We start from the raw sequence: 24,406 nt of genomic DNA, 5'->3' as shown, positions 1-24,406 counted from the left end.
AATTGAGGCTCATGAAGACATGGAAAAAGAATTTACAGGATACTTCAAGGACATTCTTAAAGAACCTGAAGGAAACCGGGATGAGGCAATCAAAGCTATCACGCAGCATATTCCAAAAATTATAAATGAGGATCACAACAACAAATTGCTCCAAACTACATCCTTAAAGGAAGTAGAAGAAGCTATGGCTCAGCTCAAAGATGGCAAGGCACCAGGGCCTGACGGATTCACCGCCAATTTCTTTCATGAATTTTGGGAACTCATTAAAGTTGAAGTATGGGACTTAGTGGAGGAATCCCGAAGCATGCACTGGGTACTCCCAGCCCTCAACTCCACCTTCATAGCATTGGTACCCAAAGAAGCGGCATCAAACAAACCTGAGAAATACAGACCAATAGCGCTGTGCAATGTGATTTACAAACTTATTTCAAAGGTCATTGCGAATCGACTCAAACCGCTCCTTCCACTGCTCATCTCTCCAGAACAGACAGGTTACGTTGAAGGGCGGCAAATCATGGATGGAATAATTCTATCCAACGAAGTCATACATTCTCTAAAGCTTCTCAAAAAACCAGGTATGCTTCTTAAATTAGACCTCTCAAAAGCCTTTGATAAGCTTAGCTGGAATTTCATTCACAAAATGCTCTTAGCTTTTGGATTCAATGCAACCTGGACAAGATGGATCATGAACCTAATCTCTTCTCCCAGCTTCTCTGTCCTTCTGAATGGCTCTCCCTCTTCTCCCTTTCGGCCCTCGCGTGGCATCAGGCAAGGGGATCCTCTGTCACCCTTTCTCTTCGTTTTAATGGCTGAAGGGCTCAGCAGGCTCCTCAAATCGGCAGTCTCCACTCAAACTCTCAAAGGCATCTCTCTCCATGGTCGATCTCCTCAGACTCATCAGCAATTTGTTGATGATACTATGCTCTTCGGACACCCTTCAGCAAAAGAAGCCTCTGCTTTCAAATCACTTCTCTCCCTCTTCTCTGACGCCTCTGGCACCTCCATCAATGCTGCAAAATCTCAACTTTTCTTCTTCAATACCCCTCCCTCCACGCAAAGGAATATTGCCCGAATTCTGGGATTTACAATCTCCCACCTGCCCTCTAAATATCTGGGAGCTCCTCTTTCAGACTCAGCCATCAAGCAGGTGTCATGGCGGACTCTCTTGGATAAACTCGAATCAAAACTCTCATCCTGGACTTTCCGGGCTTTAAATCTAGCAGGTAGGCTAGTCCTAATCAAATCAGTACTACAAGCAATGCCGCTATCTCTTTTCTCGATCCTGGCAGCTCCAAAAGGGGTATTGAAAGCTATTCGCAATCTTCAACGCAACTTCCTCTGGGGCTCCACAAGCCTGAATCGGAAGTGGGCTCTTGTCAACTGGTCAGAGGTCTGTAAACCCAAATCAGAAGGCGGATTAGGTCTTAGGGACCTGCTTCAAAGCAATAACACAATGGGAGCTCGAATTTGGTGGAATTGGGTCTCCAAGCCAAATACCCCATGGGCTCAACTATGGCAAGCAAAATACGCCAACGGCAGCCAATGGAGTGATCTCATCCGAATCAACCCTACAGCACATGGATCTCTCATATGGAATAATGCAAAAACTCAAAGCAGCTTCATACAAGCACATAGTTTCTGGGAAATCCACTCAGGCAAAATTGCCAGGTTCTGGGAAGACTCCTGGCAGCAACTCCCTAAACTTGCAAATTTGTTTCACAAACCTCTTTGGCAAGAGCATATGAAGCAAGAGAGCATCACACAGGTTCATCAGTTCTGGCAGCCATCCACTCAGCATGACTTTCAGACATGGAAACCAGCACGACTCTGGCAAATAGATTAGCAGGGAGAACTATATACAGATATTGATCAGGAACTCATAAGCAGGAAAATCCGCCACTTTGAGCAGCAGGATAAACTTCGATGGGGCTACACAACCAAAGGAACATTCACCACAAAGGAAGCCCATCACCTGCGCTATTCCAATCTCCAGGCGATTAAGGATCAAATCTGGGAACAAGTCTGGCACTCAGGGCTATGGCCCAAGATCTCTACCTTCTTATGGCTACTAAGCAAAAAACGTATTCTTACTTGGGACAATCTGATAAAAAGAGGATTTGTCGGGCCTTCTAGATGCCCAAACTGCAACATTAATTGTGAAACAATTAGTCATCTAATGGAAGCGTGCCCATTAGCAACGCAGCTCTGGGCGAAAGTGGACAAATGCAACATGAGAGTAACCCAAAGACAAGCGGATATAACGGAAAATATAAGGAACTGGGCCAAAAAACCATTCAAAAGCCAGATTCTCAACTCTTTGTGGAGTATTACACCAGGCTTTCTGTACTGGACCCTCTGGAAGGAGCGCAACCACAGAATCTTCAACAACAAATCCAGATCTATAGACGACCTCTGGCTCATCCTCAAAAAAAACATTCAAGAAACCCTGACCATCAGGGCCTGGAATGACAATGACATGCCTGAAACTCAGTAGGAGCGCCGCATTCTGAAAGAATGGAATCTTGATCTCTCGGCCTTAATCAAGGTAATTGCCAATCCATCTATTAGACCCGCCTCTCAATCTTCATGGTCCCCACCTGCACTCAACTCATACAAGCTGAACTTCGACGGAGCGGCCAAAGGTAACCCTGGCCCTGCAGGATTTGGGGGAGTCATCAGACGACACACAGGAGAAGTGGTACATCTATACTATGGCTCATTAGGCACAGATACAAACAACGCGGCAGAACTGGAAGGTCTCTGGAAAGGAATATGTCTCGCTGAACAACAACACTTCTTCCCACTTGAAGTCGAAGGCGATTCTTTTATACTCATAGAGGCGACTAAAAGAATACAAGCAGGGGCCAAAGCAGTCAAGATCGCAGCAAGCTGGAGGCTGCTAAGCCGCCTGGAATCCCTGGAAGAAAAGCTTCATGATCCCCATAACATATCCTTCCATCATGTAAGGAGAACTGCTAACCAGGTAGCAGATCGAATGGCAAATCAGGGCGTGTTACAGTCGACACCTTACTTCTCAGGTTCCTTGGACAGGGTTGATGATGCTCAGTTCAAAAGAGATTGCATCTCTCTGGTGCAAAAAGACTTCCCTCTCCCGGATGCGGGTGATGAAATGGCGTGATGGGCAGGTGTCGGATGTGGCTCATCACGTGGGTAGGTGTAAGCCCGGACGAGCCACGACATACCAGACCGCAACGGAATTAAATGCGATGGGAGGCTCAGTTCACTTGGTTTTATTGCTGGTTCAGAGGGCATTCATTGTGCAGCTGAGATCGAGGCAAATGGCACTCATTATCTTCGCTCCCCCGGTCGCCTGGATTCATTCCTGCAAGAAATCCGAGCAAACGCTGGCAGAGGAGAAACATTCTCTGGTTCAGAGCACAATTACTCAGTGGAATTCTGATCCGAAGGGTAATTTGACAATGCAAAGGGAGAGGCCCAGGATGAGCAGTCGCCGGGGAGGTCCCAGGGGCCGCTCTGCCACTCAGCGCCCAGTCAACTCGCCCTCCTCCTCGGTGGAAATTACTCCTGAGCATAACAGAGGCTCGAACAGACTTGTTGGACGCGGCACTGTGCGGGGGTGGGGAGAAATTCCAGAATGTGGTCATTTGGAGCACCCGGCTGTTCGTTACCGAATCCCCTGCACGCTTGAGAACAACACTCTTATCGTCTCCGTCATGGTGGAACACTGTAACAATCACAGAGGGCCTCTGGACTACCTGGGCGTGCCAATGGTTGATATGCAGGTTCCCGCGGTCGATATGCGGAGGCCAACCAAAGCTGACTCTCCCCAAGCAACTCAAGATGAGGAAGCTGGCCCTAGTGAGCCGGTTCAGCGGTCACTGCGCTCGGATATGGAGGTCTCACAGAAACTCAAAGGACCGGCGAAGGATATGGAGGTCTCGCAGAAGCTTAAAGGACCGGCGAAGGATGAGCCCATACAACCGATGAGGACTAGCACCTCCGTCACTCTGTCTTCCGCTGCCAGGAAAGCAACTCTTTGTTTGTCTTTCAAGCTCTTTGTCGATTTGCTGCTCTCTCTGTCGGTCTGTCTATGTGTCATCCATGTCGGATTATCTGTCCACCGTGTCAGTCTATGTGTCCATCGTGTCGGTTTGTCAGTCCATCGTGTCGGATCACATGTCCATTGTGGCGGTTTACATGTTTATTGTGTCGATTCAAACGCTGGCTATGTCGATTCAGATGCCTCAATTTTGTAATGATGCTACTCTGAAGGGTCTTTCATGGAGAAAAATCTCGCTGGAGATGCAGGGCCACGGCCCTGGTGTAATTTTGCTGTAACTTTTGATTTTTTGTAATATATTTTAGCCTAGTCTTACAGAGAAAAAAAAAAACACTTAGTATTAAATAGGAGAACTCTCTTAGTGTTAATTATAATTCCAGCTATATGATGGTAGCCACTAAGGTCCCAAGTGTTTAAACTTAGCTCTGATACCAAATGTAAAGGCTGTCATTAAATTTCAATAAGATTGATAGATTTCTTTTGTAACAAATGTAAAGACTGATATTAAATTTCAACAAGATTGACAGATTCCTTTTGTAAAATTCTATCAAGTTAATTCTACCAAATTAAATGCATTTGCATACCTGATTCTCCCATCTGGTGTTGATCACATTGCTCCAAGTTTTCTGGTTCCGTTACCAAACCAACTGATTCCTCCCTGCCTATCTGGGATCAACCTCTGCAGTTCCCAGATCCAGAGAACTTCGAAATGGAAGTCCACTGGCCCCCGTGCCCAAAACTCCAAGAACAGTTGAAGATTTTCCAATTTTCAGTTCCAAAATCAAGCCCCTGGCTCATCCCTCCAACAGATTTATTTTTCTCCTGCTCTGTATCTATGTTGCAGGAAACGTGGTATAGAGGTCTGTTTCCATACAGAAACTGGTACGAAACGCGGAAACGTGTTTGGTACGGCCGTGAAACGCGTTTCCGGCCGTATTTCCATGTTTCCGGAAAACAGAAACGTGGCCAGTACGGCCGGAAACACGTTTCACGACAGTACGACCCACGTTTCCTCATTAACTTGTGTTGTCTTTTAATTTTTTTTTAATTTGTTTTTTAATTTATTTTTAGGGTATGTTAGTGACTTCTAGTTGTTTCTAGATGCATGTCTAAAGTTATAAAAGTGACTTTTTGCCCTAGTGTTGATATGCAGTTCATCAGGAAGTTTGAGGCATATGCAGTTCATGGTAATGTTAAATTCTTAAAGTAAAAGTGATATTCTCCTTTATTTTTCAATTTCATCCTTTTACTTAAATTTTTAACATTACCATGAAATGACTCAAGATGTTTGAGAGTGGTTTCACCCTCATTGGATTTCATATGGAGAAAGTAGAATTTTAGATCTCACTCAAAATCCAGCAGACTTATCTGTTTTTCAGGATTTCAGGATTGGGGGGATTGCAATGTTTCCATTGGATTTTATCATTTACTAAGGTATGGAACTTGTATTTAATCAAGAGAACCAAGCCCTCTATGCAGGGGAAACTCCCAATAATCAAGATCATGTAGGGTACTAGGGTATGAAACTTGTATTTAATCAAAAGCACTAAGGTCATTCGACTATGTAGGAGGAGACTCCCAATACAACAGTGGTCCTTCTAAAGAATGGGATGTGGATGCAGAAAATCCTAATTTGGATCTCTCTCTTGCAGCCTTATAGTCTTTATTATACTTGCAACCTCATATATTAATATAAATAAAGGCTGATTTTGAGATTTGGATATATAATAAAGGTTGCTTTTGGATATTCCGATATTTTTATTTTCATTATGTGATCATTCATGAGTAAATGTGATGTAAATTAAATCTTAATGTTTAAGTGTAACAAATTATAATGTATCATTTATGCTTTATGATTGCACATATACATATATATATATATTTGCGTTTCCCCGTTTCCAAAATTTGGGGAGGTTGCGTTTCGTATCACTTCCCGTTTCGGAAACTCATACCCGTTTCCCCGTTTTGTGCAACCTAGCTCTGTATATTCCCCCCCCCCTTTTCTCATGCTCCTCTTCTGACTTTATGTATCATTTCTTGGCGGTCACTGCTCCCTACATGGTGACACCTTACCTTGTAACGTGTAATTCTATCTTACCAAAGCTACAGGAATATTGACGAGTATTAGTTTACCTTTAGGATTTTTTATTAGTTTTCTTTAAATATCATTAGTTTATAATATTTATTTTATTTTGATTTGAATTTCACATTTTAATAATTTATTAATTTAATATTATGCGATATATAAATATATAACCATATTTATATTTAACTTAAATTTTACATTTATTTCCTTCTAACTAAATTTACTTTATACTTTTAAATTTATATTATTAAAATTATTTAGGGTATTTTCTTCTTCATTACAAGGCATTAAGCAATATATTTGGTGATGGGTGAGGGTGTAACTTTTATCTGAAGCAATGTCGATTTTCAACATTTATAGTTAATTTAGAATATATATATAATAGTGCAAATTGCAATACATGCATATGTAGCTATCATATGCATGCATTGTATGCATGCTAATACTTTAGTGCTCTCTATATTAAAGATGGGTCATTACACCGTGGCCTCAAGAAACCTCGATCTCCTTCCTCCACCCTAGATGGCTGCCCTTTGGGCTAGCCGTGGGCTTTTCAGCAATAAAACCCTAGTTGCTCCCTCTTTTCGGCCTCCTAGCCCCATTGTCCATCCCTTTAGGGCTTTCCTTGCCTCATTTCCCTTCATTTTTTCCTCCTTGGCCATTTTTGACCTCTGATTTGCCTTCCTTTAGCCTCAACACAAGCCCTATTTGGCCTAGTGTTGGCCTTCTGTAGCCCTAGTTTGGCCCTTGTCCACCTCTGAAATTTTTAGGACTGAAGATGTTTTTGGGCTTCAAAAGTTTGATTTTCGGGTGGCATCTTCATCCCAAAATTTTGAACAACTTGGGCAAGTTCATCTTCAAGGCCGTAGGCTTAGGGTTTGCTCTCTAAACCCTCATTTTCACTCTGTTTTATTACAGCAGTGATAGCAGTGATATAATAGCCCTAAAAACACATTTGAATTGGTCAAAATCACTCAAAAATGCAAAAATTTATTTTTCTTAAATTTTGGCCACTTGGGCATCTGTGATCTAGCTTAGATCTAAATATTTTCTTGCTATTAATTTCTGCATAAGTCACTGAATCAGATCTGCAATTTCTAAATCACGCACCTAAAGAGGACTCAAAAAATTGATTTTTTCAGTTTTGGTAAAATTTTCATGTTTTTGAGCATATTGGGCATTGGTTTTAGCATCATTAGCTTGCTGATCTACTGATGTTTTTACTGCTGTTATAAGATATATCAGATATTATCTAGCACTGAATACTGCATCTTGAAGTGGCTTAAAGCTCATACTTTACTTTGGCAAGTTGTTGGGCATTTCATTGATCATTGCTATACACTATTGGCTTGTTATCCATTGAATCCAAGATGTTTTCTTCACTGCTGTTATAACTTTCTTACTGCTATCATAACAGTCACATATAACATCCTAAGAGGTCTGAAAATTGCAAATTTACATTGGTTAAACATTGGAAAATTTTCTACCTCATAAGTTTGTCAATTTTCATGTTAAAGTGATCTCTCTACTGCTGTCATAAAATCAATAAGTGCTGAAATGTTATGATTAATTTTGGAATCTAGCACTTGCTTATCTTGAGAATTTGTTAACTTGGCACTTAACATACTCAACATCTAAGTCTTTAAATCTCATTGGTGGTTTAAGTTGTTTAAGTTGTTTGAGCATTAGCATCATTGTGTTCGACATCTAGTTAAGGCACTGTTAAGAAATCGTTAGATTATTGCTCTAAGTTAAAGATCATAATCTTAAGAGGCTTTGATATCTTGGTTGTTTGTCTTAAGCATTTGGCATCTTAATTTTCATTGGTTATCATTCTAAGTGAGCATTTTGTTGTAGCGGCTACAACCACCCTCCAAAATTTTGGTTTGCATGCAAATTTCGGAGCCTACTATGGATCATGTGATCGATCATTCCTTGGTCACGTATTGGTAAGGCGATGATCTCAAGCCCCCTCCTTGATCTTAAGAGATTGTTCACGTTCTCATCTTTATACAGTATGTGTCATCTTTGGGCATCGGGATTACTATTTGTCATGCAAAGGGAAGTTTGTTCTGCTTCGAGGGGAAATCTTTGTGCGTATGGGTTGTTCTCATCACATAGACATGTTTCACACTCACTTCACGCACTCTTGACACGAAGGTTGTTGCATCAAGCAAAGTATGTTTTATACATTCTGGATGGTCTATGTTGTATCACTAAGTGTTCATGTGTGATCATAGTCAAGTCCCATTACTGTTTACCCCAATTTCACTGATCTCACACTTAGTCAGTTTCCCGAGCAACCTAGCCTCATCCAGCTTTTCGGAACTACACACTTTGTTTCTGCAACCCTCAAGCTTTTTCCCTTGCCTGTTGGAACTGTGCAATGCACAGAGACCCTAGCCTCCCTTGGCATCCAAAACTGCGCAGTGGTTTCCTCTAGTGTCCTTCCCCCAGCCGAAACCCACTATCATAAGAAACTACGCAGTGTTGTCCCTCAGTTGCTCAGTCTGTCTTGCAACCTAAAACTGTGCAAATGTGTCCTCCCGAGACCCATCCTGAAGCAGTGCCTTGCACTCAGAAACTATGCAGTATTGCCTCTCAGCTGCCCAGGCTGCACTGCACTCAGAAACTGCGCAGAGGTGTCCTCCCAAGACCCCATCCCGCAACAGTGTCTTGCATCTCAAAACTGCGCAGTTTTGTCCAAGCTGTCCAATATATCCTGTATTCAGAAATTGGGCAGATGCGCCTCCCAGGGCCTCATCCTGGCAACAGTGACTGACCGTTTAAACTGCGCAGATCTATGTCTCAGTGACTACAAGAAAGGATGACATGCTAGATCACTCTCAAGGAGTTGAGGAGAAGGACCAAGAAACTAAGTTATGATAAAATATCGGGACCGCATGCAAACTTCGTCAGATGCATGATCATCTCGAGGGTAAGTATGGTAAGTAAAGTATATCTTTTAAAGTACATCTCTTAGTGTAGCTTGAAGGACTGCTTGTCATTGTCATATCATTCTGTCTTCAATAACATGCATGTTTGCAAGCACTAAAAGTCATTCCATGTGTTTCCTCTACGTGTCTTGCTTCCTTTTTGCTTGTTGAACCAACTGTTGTCTTTGGCATGTTGATTGCTATGTCATGTTTGTGATCCGGTTCTGGTGATTTCGAAGGTTTGTCTATGTGTTTGGATTGTCTTAGCTATGTGAACACCCGTCGCACTCACACACAAAGTTGTAAGCACTGTCATGAAAGTGTCGTCACGGTCGTCCGAAGGTCTATCCCAAGTGTCACACTTGTCGCTTTCACCATTAAACAGTCCTGCAGAAGGTCATGCTTTGCTATGTTGTCCCAGTGGTTAGTTCGTCATGTTGTCATGTATGCAAAGTGTGTGATCACAATGTCATGTATGCACAAGTTCACTTGCTCTCACACTTAGCCATTTTTCCTGAAAATCTTTCGACTGGACAACCCTCCTTCAACCGGACCCCGACTGAGCTGCACTGTGCAGTCTCAGCTCTCAGTGACCTTGCTCTACTGCCCAAAACTACGCAAAGCTTGCGGTTGTCCTCCAGGGCAGCATGCACTGCGCAATCTTGGAAGTGAGCAAGTTGACTATCTCCCAGAACTGCGCAGAAGTTGTCCCCAAGTCCAATCCAATCTACGCTTCCCACAAGATCACTCATCAAGCCTCCCTCTGGTCTACCGAAAACCTAAACTGCACTATGACCCAGGGCTGCACTGCTCCCTAAAATTGCGCAGAAGTTGCCCAGTTGCCTGCCCTGCACTGTCTGCAGAAACTGCGCAGTCATGTGAGTCAGGCCCCTGTTGCCTGTCACTGCACTGTTCCAAGGAATTGCGCAGATTTGATTGGCAGGCCCCTTGTTGGCTTGCCCTATTCTCCCTCTGAGAATTGCGCAGATCTAACTGACAGGCCCCCTGCTGGCTTGCCCTGTTGTCCCTGAAAATTGAGCAGATCTAGCTGATACACCTGCTGCCACCCCGCTCTGCACTGTTTCCGGAAACTGCGCAGCAACTGCCTATCTTGCACGGTCTCCCAAAAATGCGCAGTTATGACCAGCAGCTCCCCGCAACCCAGCATGCCCTACTCTGGAAAATTGCATAGAATTTCCTGCTAGTGTCCTTTGCGGCTTAGCTCTGTCTCTCTCAAAGAATCTACGTAAATTCTCAGCTGGACCCCGAGTGACCTGCCAGCTCCTTGCCTTGAAAAAAGCGCAAAACTATCCAGCAATTCCCCCAGACACCCTGCCTTGTCTTCCTCTCGAGAATTGCGCAGTTTTGTCCAGCTGGGTTCCACCTTGCAGCGGTCACTGTTGTCCCGGATTGCGCAAATCTGCCTCCCAGTGACATTTGCGCAATTTTTCCCAGCAGTCCTTCGGAGCCTCTCATCCCGGCCTAAGCTGTGCTCTACACAGTTTCAGTGTCTTGTCCTCCCTCCTGGTCACCTCGACCCGAAACACGAGAACAATGTATCATGCTAGGCTAGGAGGTTTTGGATTTGATGTCGTCCCGTCATGAGTGAATTGCAGGAACAAGTACATTGATGGATCATGGCGCGACGACGAATGGGATGAAGAAGGAGCGCATGCTAGAAGACTTGCTCGCAATTGAATGTACATACGAAGCATATCAAACAGCAAGTGAAAGAAACACATGCATGGAACCATCTTGCGAAGACCAAGACCATTGAAGACCCCGCAGCACCAAGCTATGCAGAGATGAAGACAAAGTACATTCAAGGACACATCCATCACTTAACAACACAACAGCTTGACATGGACACCATATTCAGCTAGTACATGTCAATAGTGTCATGTCGAGTTGTGTTATGAGTTGTCTCGGCCACCTCACTACTATGAGCTGTAACTGTTGTAATCAGATGTAATGTAAAGTGAAATTCCAAGTGTCATTAGTGGAATGCAAACAGTCATATGTAATGTAAAGAGTTATATGTAACGAAGTTGAAGAGTCATGAGGGTAGTCCAAGAGTCACAAAGGGGAATGTCAAGGGTCACCCCACCCTTTGCTATATATAGAACCTCATAACTCATAGAATAGGCTTTTATGAGTCAAGATTTTGCTAAGCATTTCTTAAAGAGGGCTTGGAGAGTATTGTGACGAACCTTGGCTTCTCCACAGTGCAGAGAAAGTACATCTCTTTGGAGGAGCGAGCGGTGTTGACTGTAACGTTCCACTATTGGGGCTAGTGGCTATCATGGTCATATGTATGGATGGAACTTTCACTTTTATATAATATAACAGAGCCAACACATTTCATGCATATGTTGTTATTGTAGTTCGACTATTTTGGTTACTTTCACAATGTATGTAGTTTTAACTTACGCATTTATGTATAGACTATTCCATATGTGATTGTATGAATCTTATTGAAGTGTGTTGTTGGTTTAACTCATCACTTTGGATTGTCGACTATTATGCTTTCCAGTTTGTGATGTTATTCAGCTTGTGTGTTCCTTTCAAGTTGCGTACTATTACAGGCTTCTAAGGGGCACACTTCCTTTTCCCCTCTTGTGTTAGAACCTCCCCATCCATCTCTCTTGACTCGCTACAAGGTCACACTTGCTTCCAACAAAGATATCACACTTACCTTTACGTGTTATTGCAGTCAAGGCATAGCTTTACTACCCACTGCTAGGACTCCTACTCCAAACGGTCCGAGGTCTAGTTGGGACTTCTTACCACAAAGATCCCCTGACATGTTGGCGGGTCCAGCACCGTCAATACATTTCAACAATGGTCATTGGCATATCTCAAGTAATCATTGTTAAATTAGACATCTGCTCTAAACATCTTGTGGAATATCGTTGAATATTGAAACTTGTATCTTTAAGCACCTATTTTGTCTTAAGATTGTTATCTAATCATTGTTAAGTATTATGGCTATAAGATAATTCACACTAAGTACTTAAATAACATAAATAATATTAACTCAAGAAGGCTTCACTCAATCTATCTTGCATAAGCATTCTAGGATCTAGCCTGCATTAAGAGCTTACCTCCTAACATAAGCTAGGTTGATAGACTCCTAGGGCAACCATTTTCCAATTAGCTTGAGGGATTCAACTATTCTTAGTGGTTAACACAATGACCTTACAGTCGTTAGAGCCACAGTTTCTGCAGCGCCAGAGGCACAGGGTGGATGGAACACAGGGGGAGGTATTGTTAATCAGGGCACTGCCTGCTTCCAATTGGCTTCCATTTCACAACCTACTCTGGAGACTATTTCTCAAAACAGTTAAGGGAGTGGTTCAACTTAGACTAAGCATTTAAGCTAAAAATAACCAACATCCTTACATCACACCTAGCTCTTAGGAATTGCATATCATATAGGATAGTCTATCATATTAAGCAACAAGTGTCCATCCGGTTACTTGGTTTCAATTTATAATAAGCAAGAACTGTGACTCCATAAAGCACTAGTCTCATACCTAAAATCTAATCTAATCATTAATCTTGCTAAATTCTATCAAGTAGCTAGGCCATTCATCTGTGTCTCCCAAGCGAGTTGGTTTCCAACTCGTTTTCCTTCACCTCATTCCATAAGGACTATCCCCCATAGTGTGTTGTTGGGAGACAGTTAGAATGGAGTGGGCAGGGATCAAAGTGATAGCCCCCGCCCTGGGCAGTGATCGCGATGCTTGTACAATTTGGGCAACAACAGTCTCGTCCTGGGCAAATTTGCATATCTCTGAGCAGACTTGGTTAGGGCAAATGCCTAGCCCTAACTTACTATTGTAACCCCTGTGTTCACCCTCAAGACAAGCTTCAAAATCTTTGTTGATCCTTCATGTGATTGCGTCATAGGCAGAACTGCCTTCTAGGCCTCTCGGCCTCCTCCAAACAAGGTCTAACCCCTAAACTCTCCATAGAATGTCTGCTACCAGCAGGAGAAGATGAATGTTGCCCATAATAGACCTTAAATACCCATCGGATGCTTTCAATTGCCTCGGCCTCCTACCTGAAGAACTCGGTCTGCTGTAGGGAAGGTTTTCCATAAAATAGTCATAAAAACTTGCCAAGAAATCCTTCTCAAGGATGCAGCCTTTGCCTACAATGACTTAGAATTGTATAAGAAACAAAATGGCCCAAAACATGATCCTCTTCCTCCTTGTTTTATCTCCTAGGGCAGCGGCCAATTTCAGAGAGAAGAAAAACAAGGATCTGGATGTCTCTAAAGAGGATGGAGGCCACTTCTATTTATAGGAGATGGAGTGGGGTTTAACTTTGTTAATTAACCCCAAGACAACCTTGATGAGTTACACATGAGTGGGCTTTCATTCAAAAATATATTTTCCCTTATCCAATTTTAGTGATCTTTAGGTCGATTTTGGTCTTCTCGAAAAGAGGAAGTCATTGCCACAATTATCTTCTCCAAAGGAGCTGCCCAAAGTGGAATTTGGCCCTAGTTGCCAATTTTAACACCCCCTATCAACTAGGGAGAATTCCACCTACCAATCGACCCATCATCATGCCATCCTGTCATCCTGAACCATCTCTGCATCTTGTCTCAACTTTGTTGAACACTGATATAGATAATGAAGAAGAATCGATCAAGAGTGAGTCACAAGACCTTGCCACTTTCCACTGACAAAAGTTAGTGCACATAACCAGGGGTAGAAACACAATCAGATCAAGTCATTGAACATCATGCATCCTAGACATAGGGAGTACGACAGTACACGATGCATCTATTGGTAGTGCTATGGTTCCTAACCACTTTTCCCAACTCATTGGCCAGATGAGAGGTACTTCCCATGTATCCCGAACTACATGGGTAGGATGATACAATAGCAGGGAAAGAATATATCACATCCTTCTTACAACCACACGTAGGGAAACGATAAACCACATCCTACAAACACATGTCACAACCATCGTAGGGAAAGGATAAACCACATCCTACGTGCATGCAAACCACCGAGCGTAGGGAAAGGATGAACTACGTCCTATGTGCATGCTAACCAACCATCGTAGGAAGGATCATACACTTGGGGAAAAGATGAACCACGTCCCAACGACATGTCAACCATCAATCGTAGGGAATGAGCATCCTACATGTGGGGAAAGGATGAACTGCGTCCCACCGACATGCCCACACGTGACAACCAATAGATGCCTATATGTATCTCTCACTGGGGTGACCATGGGAGAAGGTGAACCACTCATCCTACTCATATGCCATAGGAGAAGGTGAACCACTCATCCCATGCATATGTCACCAATCGTAGGGGAAGGTGAACCACTCACCCTACACACATGTCATCAATCGTAGGGGGAGGTGAACCATGCACCCTACACACATGTCAATCGTCATGGGTTATCGCAGGGGAAGGTGAACCACTCACCCTGTACACAACACACCTATAGGGGAAGGTGAACCACTCACCCTACAGTCACTCATAGCTCTAAAAGGTACCTCAGGCCCCCAGGAGCTCCTAGAGCTCAATGTTCGATCGGGACCCTCATAGTAGGGTCATTCCACGACTCCCAGTCTCTCTCTAAAGGAGGATAAACTTGACATTACCAAGAATCTTTGAGGGGGAATATGCACATTCATCCTGTAATGATGGAGCTTGATTGCTTCCTGCTGCTAATATGCAAGGGTGGATATCAGCATGAGCACAAATGGCTCACTGAAGAGCTTCTCCAATCAAATGACTTCATAGTAAGTCATCCTTGTTGCTTTCAACCTCAATGGTGCTCACAATCTTTGATTCGTCCACAAAGTAAAGTAAATTCAAAATATTATAGCACCTAAACATGCACTTTCCATTCACCAACAAATTTCGGCAATGTACTTTAGACCATAGAATCATAGAAATATCTCAATACACAGTTATCCACTATGGGGCTTATTCATAGATACACTCGGAGTCATTATAGCGAGACATATGATAGGTGTTTATCAAGAATACCAGGGATCCCACAATATATATATATATATATATATATATATATATATATATATATATATATCAGTAGCTTCTCATCAGATTTTTAGGTGCATCAAGACTAGGTTTTCCATCTTAACTTCCGCTTTCTCTTACATTGATAAAGAGGAGGTTTGTCATATGCAGCCTGTAAGCCATCATCAAAGTCATCAGATTTAGTTGTCATGACTTACCTTTATCAAAAATCATCAGGCAAGAGAAGTCATCAGGGATTTTATATCTCCCTCTAAAATCTTGTTTCAGATGATCATCTAGCCTTGAATCATGAGCTTCCATTACGAGAGATGAGACTTTTCATGTGGTAGGTTAAGAGTCATCATGGTCCTACTTTAGGGAGAAGAAATTTTCTCATGAAGTTATCGCAAAACAATTGCCTTATCCTTCCTTGCTAGATGTAACATTCCAAACTCAAGTAAACAGTGATATGCAAAGCAAAAACGATTTACAACACAGAAAATTTCAACAATCAGTGAATTCTCATAAAAACTCCAGAAGTAGAACTAGCTGAGCCATTTTATTAATCAATGGAGCAAGTACAATATTATGGAGGAATACACTTGGGCTTGCCTCAATGGCAAGCGTGACAGAACCCGGGCAATAAGACAATGATCTCAAATGCTGGAAATGTCTACTGCTCTAATGCTCTGCGTTGTCCCAAAAAACTACACTGCTAGCTAGAAAGGAACTGCAAGAAACTCCACCTCCACTGCTCAAAAAATGTTATAATTTCGGCCCCAAGCTCCTTGACCAAAACCCACAAAGGGTTTGGTCTTAATCCAACCTCCCAAATTCGGCCTCCAATATGCCCTATGCCCTCCAAACTACTAAAGAATACGGCCTGCAAGGAATACAAGCAAAAACCTCCTCCCAAGCTTCGGAAATGTAGCAATCTCCTCCAAAAATGCTTCCCTTAGCTCCCCCGACAAAGTTCAGCCTCAAAGGCTTATGCTCTACCTCCCACGTGTGCACCAAATGTTGCGTCTGTGCTGGCCCAGGAAGTACAGAAGTCACATTGCCAAGAAGCACTCTCCTCTGTGAAAAATCGGTGACTCGATTCCTACTGCAGCAAACTGATGATATTTCTCCTATTTGTTAAATTCCTTTAAACAAATTACTTGCAGTTTTCTACAACAAATATCGAAATACATACACTGCAGCCTACACAAAATAAATATCGCAGAAACTAAATACTGCACTAGAGAGAAATAAACACACACATATACACTGTTGTTTTTGGACAAATGTCCCCAGAAAAACCCAATGTGGGAAAACCGGTGCAGCAGCTGAGGGTTTTATTTATTATGCAGTAGTAATCTGAGTACAAATCGTTAGATGCCCAAACTGGCAATTTGATACAGAGAAATACCAACAAGGAGAAAGTAAGAAAAATCTCACACTATCACTGGCGATCCGAATCTGATCCGGGCGCTGGATGGCTAGCATCACGTTGCCTCTGCACAACCTCTGCGTCAGCCTACGGAAATCTGCGTCACAGTGTTTGGGCTCTGTGTCACCTCCTCCTCTGATCTCCTGATGGCTGGAACTTTGATCCTCTAACCCCCCAGTCTCACACCCCGGCTTATGGCTCTGGAATTCGACTTTCCCAGCTGAATCTCGGACTCCCCCTGAAGCTCTGCGTGGCACTGCGCTGCCTCTTTGAACCTCTTTATGTCTTCTCTGCCTTATACTCCCCGGATCTGGAAAAACTCTCCTCCGGTCTACTATCCCTGCCCCTCTCTCACTGCTTCGACTTTACTAAGTCACTTCCAGCAACTCATAGTTGCTACTCAAGAAATCAACTTCCCAGCAAAATCGAACTACACAAGTGTGTTCTCCAAGTGCCCATTGAACTCCTTATAATCTCTCGTTGGAGCACCAATGACCAAGATTAAAACATAATCAATGGCTAAGATTAACTGGGAGTTGATCCTCGTCTTCTTCTAGAAGATTCACACCTGATTTAATTAATACCCTTTAATTAATCAGATTTCCTAAGTTTAGACTTAGGGAACCATTTTAAAAAGTTAATTATTTTAATTAAATCATCTCTAGGTGGAATTTTCCCAAACGATTTCTAGGTATTGGAGAATGCATGTGCCTTAGCCTCTTTGCAAAATCTCGAGGCAAGAGCACATCCGATGCTACAAAAATCAATACTCCCTCTTAGCGAGGAATGTGCTCTAGTGTTGCAACCCACTGAAGCATCACTCCATCTCTGCACCATCTCATGTTGTGCTGCTAATGTCTGGCTCTACTGCCCACCAACTACTGTGCAACTTTGATATGATCTGCATATGTGTTGCTATTGGCCCTGGTGAACTGCTGCCAACACTGCATCTGCACTACAACCCATCCTATTTGCTACTGCTACAACTGCAACATTTACAATGGAAAAGCATCCAAAATACTGAACCAACTATGGTTAGTATGATGCATCCATCATCCGAGTTCTGACTGCTGCTAGCCTCTGCACTGTCACTGAAGCCTCTGTGCTACTGCTGACTTTGCTCTCTGCCAACTACACTGCTGCCAACTCTGCTCTATACTGCTTAGTCTCAGACCGCTACTAGCTATCGCATCTGTCACTTTAGCACCTGACTGCACCAACTCCCACTGGTCCATCCTGCTACTGCTAACTATGGGCTCCCGTAGCAAGGTCTTGATCCAAGAGGTGGAATCCTAAAGGATCCTGCCCATCCTGTAGCTCTCTGGGGCTACAATTCCAGATCGCCCCACTTCACCCTTGGAGGCATCTCGGTAATCATGGCAAACTCTTCCTCTAGTCTCGAGGACAACCTGTCGATCTCAGCGGATGAAACATGCTAATCCTGCTTCTCCTCCTTGGCCTTCTTTCTGAGAGGACACTGAGTGTTGTAGTGGCCCAGCTCACCACACCTAAAGCACTTGATCTTCGAAATATCGTTCTTTCTTTTGCGTTGCTCTTGCTGCCCCTTTGATGCAAGGGCCACGTCCTCCTCTTCCTTCACCTGCTTCGTCCCACTGCTACTATTGCCACTGATGGTGGCCTTCACCAGATCACGCCTCATTTCCTCCTGTTGCAGATCAGCCCACACACGTTCCCAATATGGCAGTTTTTCTCTACCCATGACGCTCTGGATGAAAACTTGCCAATCTTCATAAATGCTATTCAGCACTAATCGTACAAAATCTGAGGGCTGGGGCGTTGACCCTACTGAAGCCACTTGGTCTTGAACATCCTAAAGCCTCGTAAGGAAGGGGTGTACACGCTCCCCTTTCTACATCCTTGTGCATCTCAGCTTCTCCTCTAAGTACATCTTCCGCTGCTCAGAAGATCTTTCGTACAACATAGCTAATGCTTCCCACATCTATCGAGTAGTATCCTTGCTAGCTATATGGGATACCACATGATATTGAACTCCATCGAGAATGATCCTCTTAGCTCTCGCCATCTTAGCCTTGTACTTCTTGAGCAGATATGCATTGACGGGTACAACTACCACACTATCGACATAAGTTTTAAGATCATGCTCATCTAGAAGGTAGGAGACACTAGCCTTCCAGATCACATAATTGGAGGCTCCATCCAATTGATCTTGATCTCTCAACCCAGCTGATGCCATCTCTCCTAAAAAGGTCGAACTGCTTCCTCTTCTCCTCTGCGCAACTGCTGCCCAACTATTTGCACTCCCTTATGGAGTGAGAAATCCTGCACACAACTATCGTTGCTCTACTAGGAAAATTTGAACTTCTTTGGCTAGAAGTCCTCTGAGAAAGGAATTCCCTCAGTATGTGCTCTTCTCTCCTTCTGACGTTGTTCTTCTAGCAACTGCTGCGAAATAATTGTCCTGGCTAAACATCTACTCTGCAAAGGAAAAATATGTTGCTCCCTTCTTCCTCTGGAAGGATTTGATTTGGAAATCGAATTTCTTTGTCGACTCACTTAGAGAAATCAAACTTTCCTCAAAACTTCGATCTCCTTGGCCCAAGGACTGTGTTGCCTCTAAGGGTTTCGAATTGCTACCTCTACAGTGATTCGAAAATCCTCCTTCTTTCTTCTTCTGAGCTCTACTGCTTATGATATGTGCTCTGATACCATGTGAAAAATCGGTGACCCGATTCCTACTGCAACAAACTGATGATATTTCTCCTAACTGATAAATTCCTTTAAACAAATTGCTTGCAATTTTCTACATAAAATATTGAAATACATACACTACAGCCTACAAAAAATAAATACTCTGGAAACTAAATACTGCACTAGAGAGAAATAAACACACACATATAAACTTTTGTTTTTGGACAAATGTTCCCAGAAAAACCCAATGTGGGAAAGTATATGTAGGTAAGGGCTCCCAGGGTAGTGGAAAGCTTTCGTGTTCCAATTCCTGCCAAAGATAAGAGATATGGTACCCATACCCAAGTGGATCATTCGGGAATCCCTCTTTAGGGTCTCTCATAAATATCTCTATGAAATCCGAAAGATTCGAAATGATCGAATCGTTCAGCATTTGGGGGGACTCAAATTGGTTTATTGTTCCACGGAATGCCCCATTAAGGAATGGATCATACATTTCAGTAAAAGAATCCCCCTTAGAATTGGAGAATTTCACTCTCCTTTCTATAACATTTTTAACGGGAGATCCATGGCTTAGAGCTTTCGCTCGATCCGAAAATTCATTCCCTAAAGAATCTCTTTTTCTTTTCATGGTATGATTCCATCTATAATAAGGATCCTCAGATGAGCAAGAAGTATATAAAAAATCTCTATATTTACCGAGCTTTTCCCCAAGGACCAATACACTAGGTAAAAACGTAAAAGAGATTCTTTTTTTTCCATCACTTGAGTATGCGCCAAAAAAATATTGAGAGACTTCGGTCCTCACAGGACCTAGGCGAGTAAATGGGCTATTTCCAATATATCGTATCGGTTGATAAACCCTATTATGATCAAAGCACATAATGGGCCATGGTTGCTGCCGGAAGAACTTTTCTTCTTTTATAAGTTCTTGAAGTTTTTGTGGATCTATAGCCACAGAGCGGTTTTTTCTAGCCATAGCCACGGAGCGGTCATCTCTAGCCATAGTCACAGAGCGGCCATTGTTGTCTTCATAATTTTTACCTTTAAGAAAAGGTAATGGGGCTCTACCCAAATAGAACGAACAATAACAAAGAATAAGTAAACTAAAGGTTCGATTGATATAACGTCTTAATAAAGTATTATAGATAAGTGAATTACGATCTATACGGAAAGATACCCATTTTATAAAAATTGTTAATAGAATATGACCGCCCAACCAACTGCAAAGACCACTTATCATAAAGGATATATTAGGGCTGTAACGAAAAAGAAAGAGGTTCACCAGTCTTGTTAATACGGGATTTGCTAAAAGAATGGGATTCAACAATTGAAGAATTAGACCATCCATAAATAGACTTAGAGCTTTTGGATTGTTGATCGAATTCATGAGGTGCGGAGATTCAGAACTTGAAGGTTTGTCCATAATTTGGAAAAAACGAAAGAACATATATGGTACGACTAATAAAGTTATTGCATAAGGTTTCCACAGCACTGCATAGATGGGCGAATAATACATGGACAAAAATCCTATTAAATGTCCCGTAATAGAACCACTTATGGCTATTATACCATAGCCAGGTTTTCCCAAAAGGAAGGATCTCGTGGAATAGATTTTAGAGGGACCAAAAGGCAATGTAGCAAGAAATCCATAATATAGCCCAAATATGATGATCGGACCTGAAACTTCTACCCATGAGGATAATGGACCCAATAGTAGATCAAGTACTTTTATCATATTAAAACTCCCTTTGATCTTGATCAAAGAATTATTTTGATAAATTTATGATTTTATCATATATATTATTTCTAAGTATAGAAATAGTTTTTATATTATATAAAGAAATATTCGATTTAACATAATTGATTTATAAGAAATATTCTAATATCTGGATATTGCATATGCTATTAATATATATTATCTGTTATCTTATTTAACAGGAGTACTGGTATATAACTCGTTGTTCTTTTGAACCAGGGTGGTCCGATCCAAGTTATCTAAATTTTCGTTATGTCGTAGAGGTCGGGTAACCAATTCGAGTACATCTCTCGCATTGGCAAATCCATGAATCTGGGCAAAAGTAAATTCAACTGACCATTTAGTACCGATTCCTCTCGCCCCTAACGGGTTAGCATGAGCCATTCCGGTGATGGTTAAGTCGGGTTGTAGCTCGCGCATACGTCGTATCTAATTCGAATTGTCTGGTTTCTCTACAATTCGTGGTATGGGCATACACATTCTTATACATGTATTTTGTAATAGCACTAATTCAGCAGCTTGATACTGTTTATCCATATATGGAATACCAATTTCATAAACGATCATACCACATCTGATTAAGAATCTGGCTATAGATATTTCTATTAGATTATCTCCCATGAAAAAGACAGATTTTCCGCGTACCAAATCAAGATAATCTTTTAAACTCTCCCATATCCGTTCCTCTCTTTCCTCCAGACTCTGGGCCTCAATACCAAATACAGGACAAATCCTTTCGATCCAAGCACGCGTTCCGTCCGGACCAATAGGAAAAGGAGCTACGATTAATTCGCATTTTTTTCGTCTTATCAAAGTTGTTGCTGTACGACTAAGAAATGGGTTAACCCCACAAACATAAACTCCATCACCCAGTGATGGAAGATCGGCATATCTCTGAGCGGGCAACCAACCTGATACCTTGATGAATTGGCGTCTTAATTCTGTATCAAGTTGAGAAACCAAATTCGAGGGTAAAGACCCAAAAATAACTAAGGGAGGATGATTTGCATATTCCACCAAATCCTTTTCCTTCAGAAGAGGAAAAGGGAATAATTTTGTTTTAGTTTCTTTTGATTCACCAATGGGGAATTCTTGGTCTGGACAACGATGTGCCATTACAACTAAGACAGTGTCTTCCCCCTGAGTAAAAGCATAATCCAGTCCATTTGCTCTTGCCACTAGAATTGGTACTCCAATTTCATATTCCAATTTGGGTGCCATACCTTCCAAATCCATTTTTATTATTTTTGTAGTACAGGTGCCTATCCATATGATGACGCTGGGGTCTCTATATTTTCTTATCCGAATACAAAGCGTTTTCAATTCCTCATAATCGTTCAAATGGGCCGATATATCTCCTTCTTCTAATTCTGCCATTGCATAGCGGGGTTCTGCAAAAATCATAACTCCAAGTGCATTTTGGAGAAAATAACCACATGTTTTTGTGCCCACTACCAAAAAGAAACTGTCTTCAATCTTTTGATACAACCAGGATACACAGCTAATAGGACAAAAGCTATGATAATTGCCCGTTTCACATTCAAGCGTTATAGTTTCAACAATTTTTGTTGACATAATAGGGAGGGAATAAAAGGCTAAGGATAAATAAGGAAAAGAAATAATGAATAAAAAGACTAGTAACACAAAAGAATGATAACAAGAAATAATAAAATTGTCAACAAATTGACAACAAATTGTGGAGAAGTGGAGAAATTGTTGATTCTAAATCCGCGTAAACCCAAGTAAATTTTCCTTATTATTTTTTTTCTGTCCCCCACCACCAATGGGATTTAGATAAAGATCAGAGAGTAAATTGAATAATTCCCGATCTGGAATCTCTTTTGGGACAATACCTTCTAGTTGGGACAATATTTGATCTGCTATGCCTAAATAATAATTACAAACATAGTTAAGGGATGGTTCAGATCCAACCATTTCAAATAAGGTTTTACCCTTTACTCTGGAAACTCGGATATCCTCAATAATAGGTAATACTTCAATTACGGGCATTGGATAGGCTTCTACATATTTATTTATAAGATCTCTTCTAGATGTACGATTTCCCACCAAGCCTGCTAATCGGAGTGGATGTGTACGAGCTTTTTCCCTTATAGAGGCAGTAATACAATTAGCTGCAAATAATGCATCGAATCCATTATCTGTAATAATAACACAATAATCTGCATAGTTCAATGGAGCGACAAAACCTCCACAGACCACGTCACCTAATACATTGAATAATAGAATATCATCTTCGTAAAATGCATTTAATTCTTTTAACAACTTTACAGTTTCTCCCACCACATATCCTCCACACCCGGCTCCTGCGGGTGGACCCCCTGGTTCCACACAATCCACCCCTCCATAACCCTTGTGAATTACATCTTCGGGCCAAATATCCTCATAATGATAATCCTTGGATTGTAAAGTATCTATAATTGTAGGTATTAGAAATCCTGTAAGAGTAAAAGTACTATCGTGTTTGGGATCACACCCAATCTATAACACTTTTTGACCATGTCTCGCTAGAGCGACTAAGATATTACAACTAGTTGTTGATTTACCGATTCCGCCTTTCTCGTAAACTGTTATTTTCACCGCCAATCCTCCTTTATCTAAATCTAAAAGTTATCTCTTTATTTCAAGGTTCTATATAATCGAATTATTCTTTTTTTAAGTAATACCTAATATTGAATGGTAGCAATAATTATAGATCCTATTGTATTTATAGGTCAATACCTCTAGGGTGGGGTTTCCAAGAGTTGATAAAAAACCTTATTGAGTTTCTCGTTTATACACTGATGATCATGGGTCGGTCCAAAGAACAAGAATCTTGCCCGTATATGGGAACCCTCCGTTGTTCCTCAATAGCTCAGTGGTAGAGCGGTCGGCTGTTAACTGATTGGTCGTAGGTTCGAATCCTACTTGGGGAGATCCGTTTTATTCAAAATAAAGCTCGTTTTTACCATTAGGAGTAAGTCAAACATTACCTGTCCTTGTTCATAATATATGAATGCACAATCGCCACAGGATCAAGATAGGATCCCGGTCGTCCGAGAAAGGCAAAATGGAAACAACGGTCTCTTCGAAATACTGAAAAGTTCGGAGAAACAAATCCATTGTTCTCCTGATGTGATGACATTTCGAGAGCTGAAGGTGAAGAGGCCTCTATTTGCTCGACCCGTTACCAGCTGTTAGAACTATAAGTTCGTTCCCTGGAAGTCAAAATTGGATCCCTGCATGCTGTCAATCTATTTTCCCTCATATTTTCCCTCGGATTTGGAAGAATCTCTCGTTCTATAACCCTAATCTAAATCTAATAATGAGGAAGATTTATAGGAGGTTAGCCACAAATATGCTGGTTACTCTCGAACATACCGAGTATCATTTTCGATAAATGACCCTTTGTGAAGACTAAGTTCCATAGCTTTGTGCTATCCCAATCATAATCTCCCTACCCCCGAAAG

The 24,406-nt window shown here is 41.9% G+C and overlaps 1 protein-coding gene and 1 non-coding gene across 2 annotated transcripts in view; one reads left to right on the top strand and one right to left on the bottom strand.

Annotated features, from left to right (window-relative positions):
• Nucleotides 1–24,406, bottom strand: part of LOC149218467 (IAA-amino acid hydrolase ILR1-like 7) — a 185,806-nt gene that overhangs the window by 32,974 nt on the left and 128,426 nt on the right. The gene's annotated exons all lie outside the window — the stretch shown is intronic.
• Nucleotides 23,801–23,872, top strand: TRNAN-GUU (transfer RNA asparagine (anticodon GUU)). Its single transcript has one exon. It is a non-coding gene; the product is annotated as a tRNA-Asn (tRNA).

The sequence above is a fragment of the Pinus tabuliformis genome, chromosome Q (assembly GCF_031772625.1).
Source record: "Pinus tabuliformis cultivar Carrire ecotype Pingquan chromosome Q, CPIR1, whole genome shotgun sequence".
Lineage (NCBI taxonomy): Eukaryota > Viridiplantae > Streptophyta > Pinopsida > Pinales > Pinaceae > Pinus > Pinus tabuliformis.
This window is presented reverse-complemented; position numbering and strand designations above follow the sequence as displayed.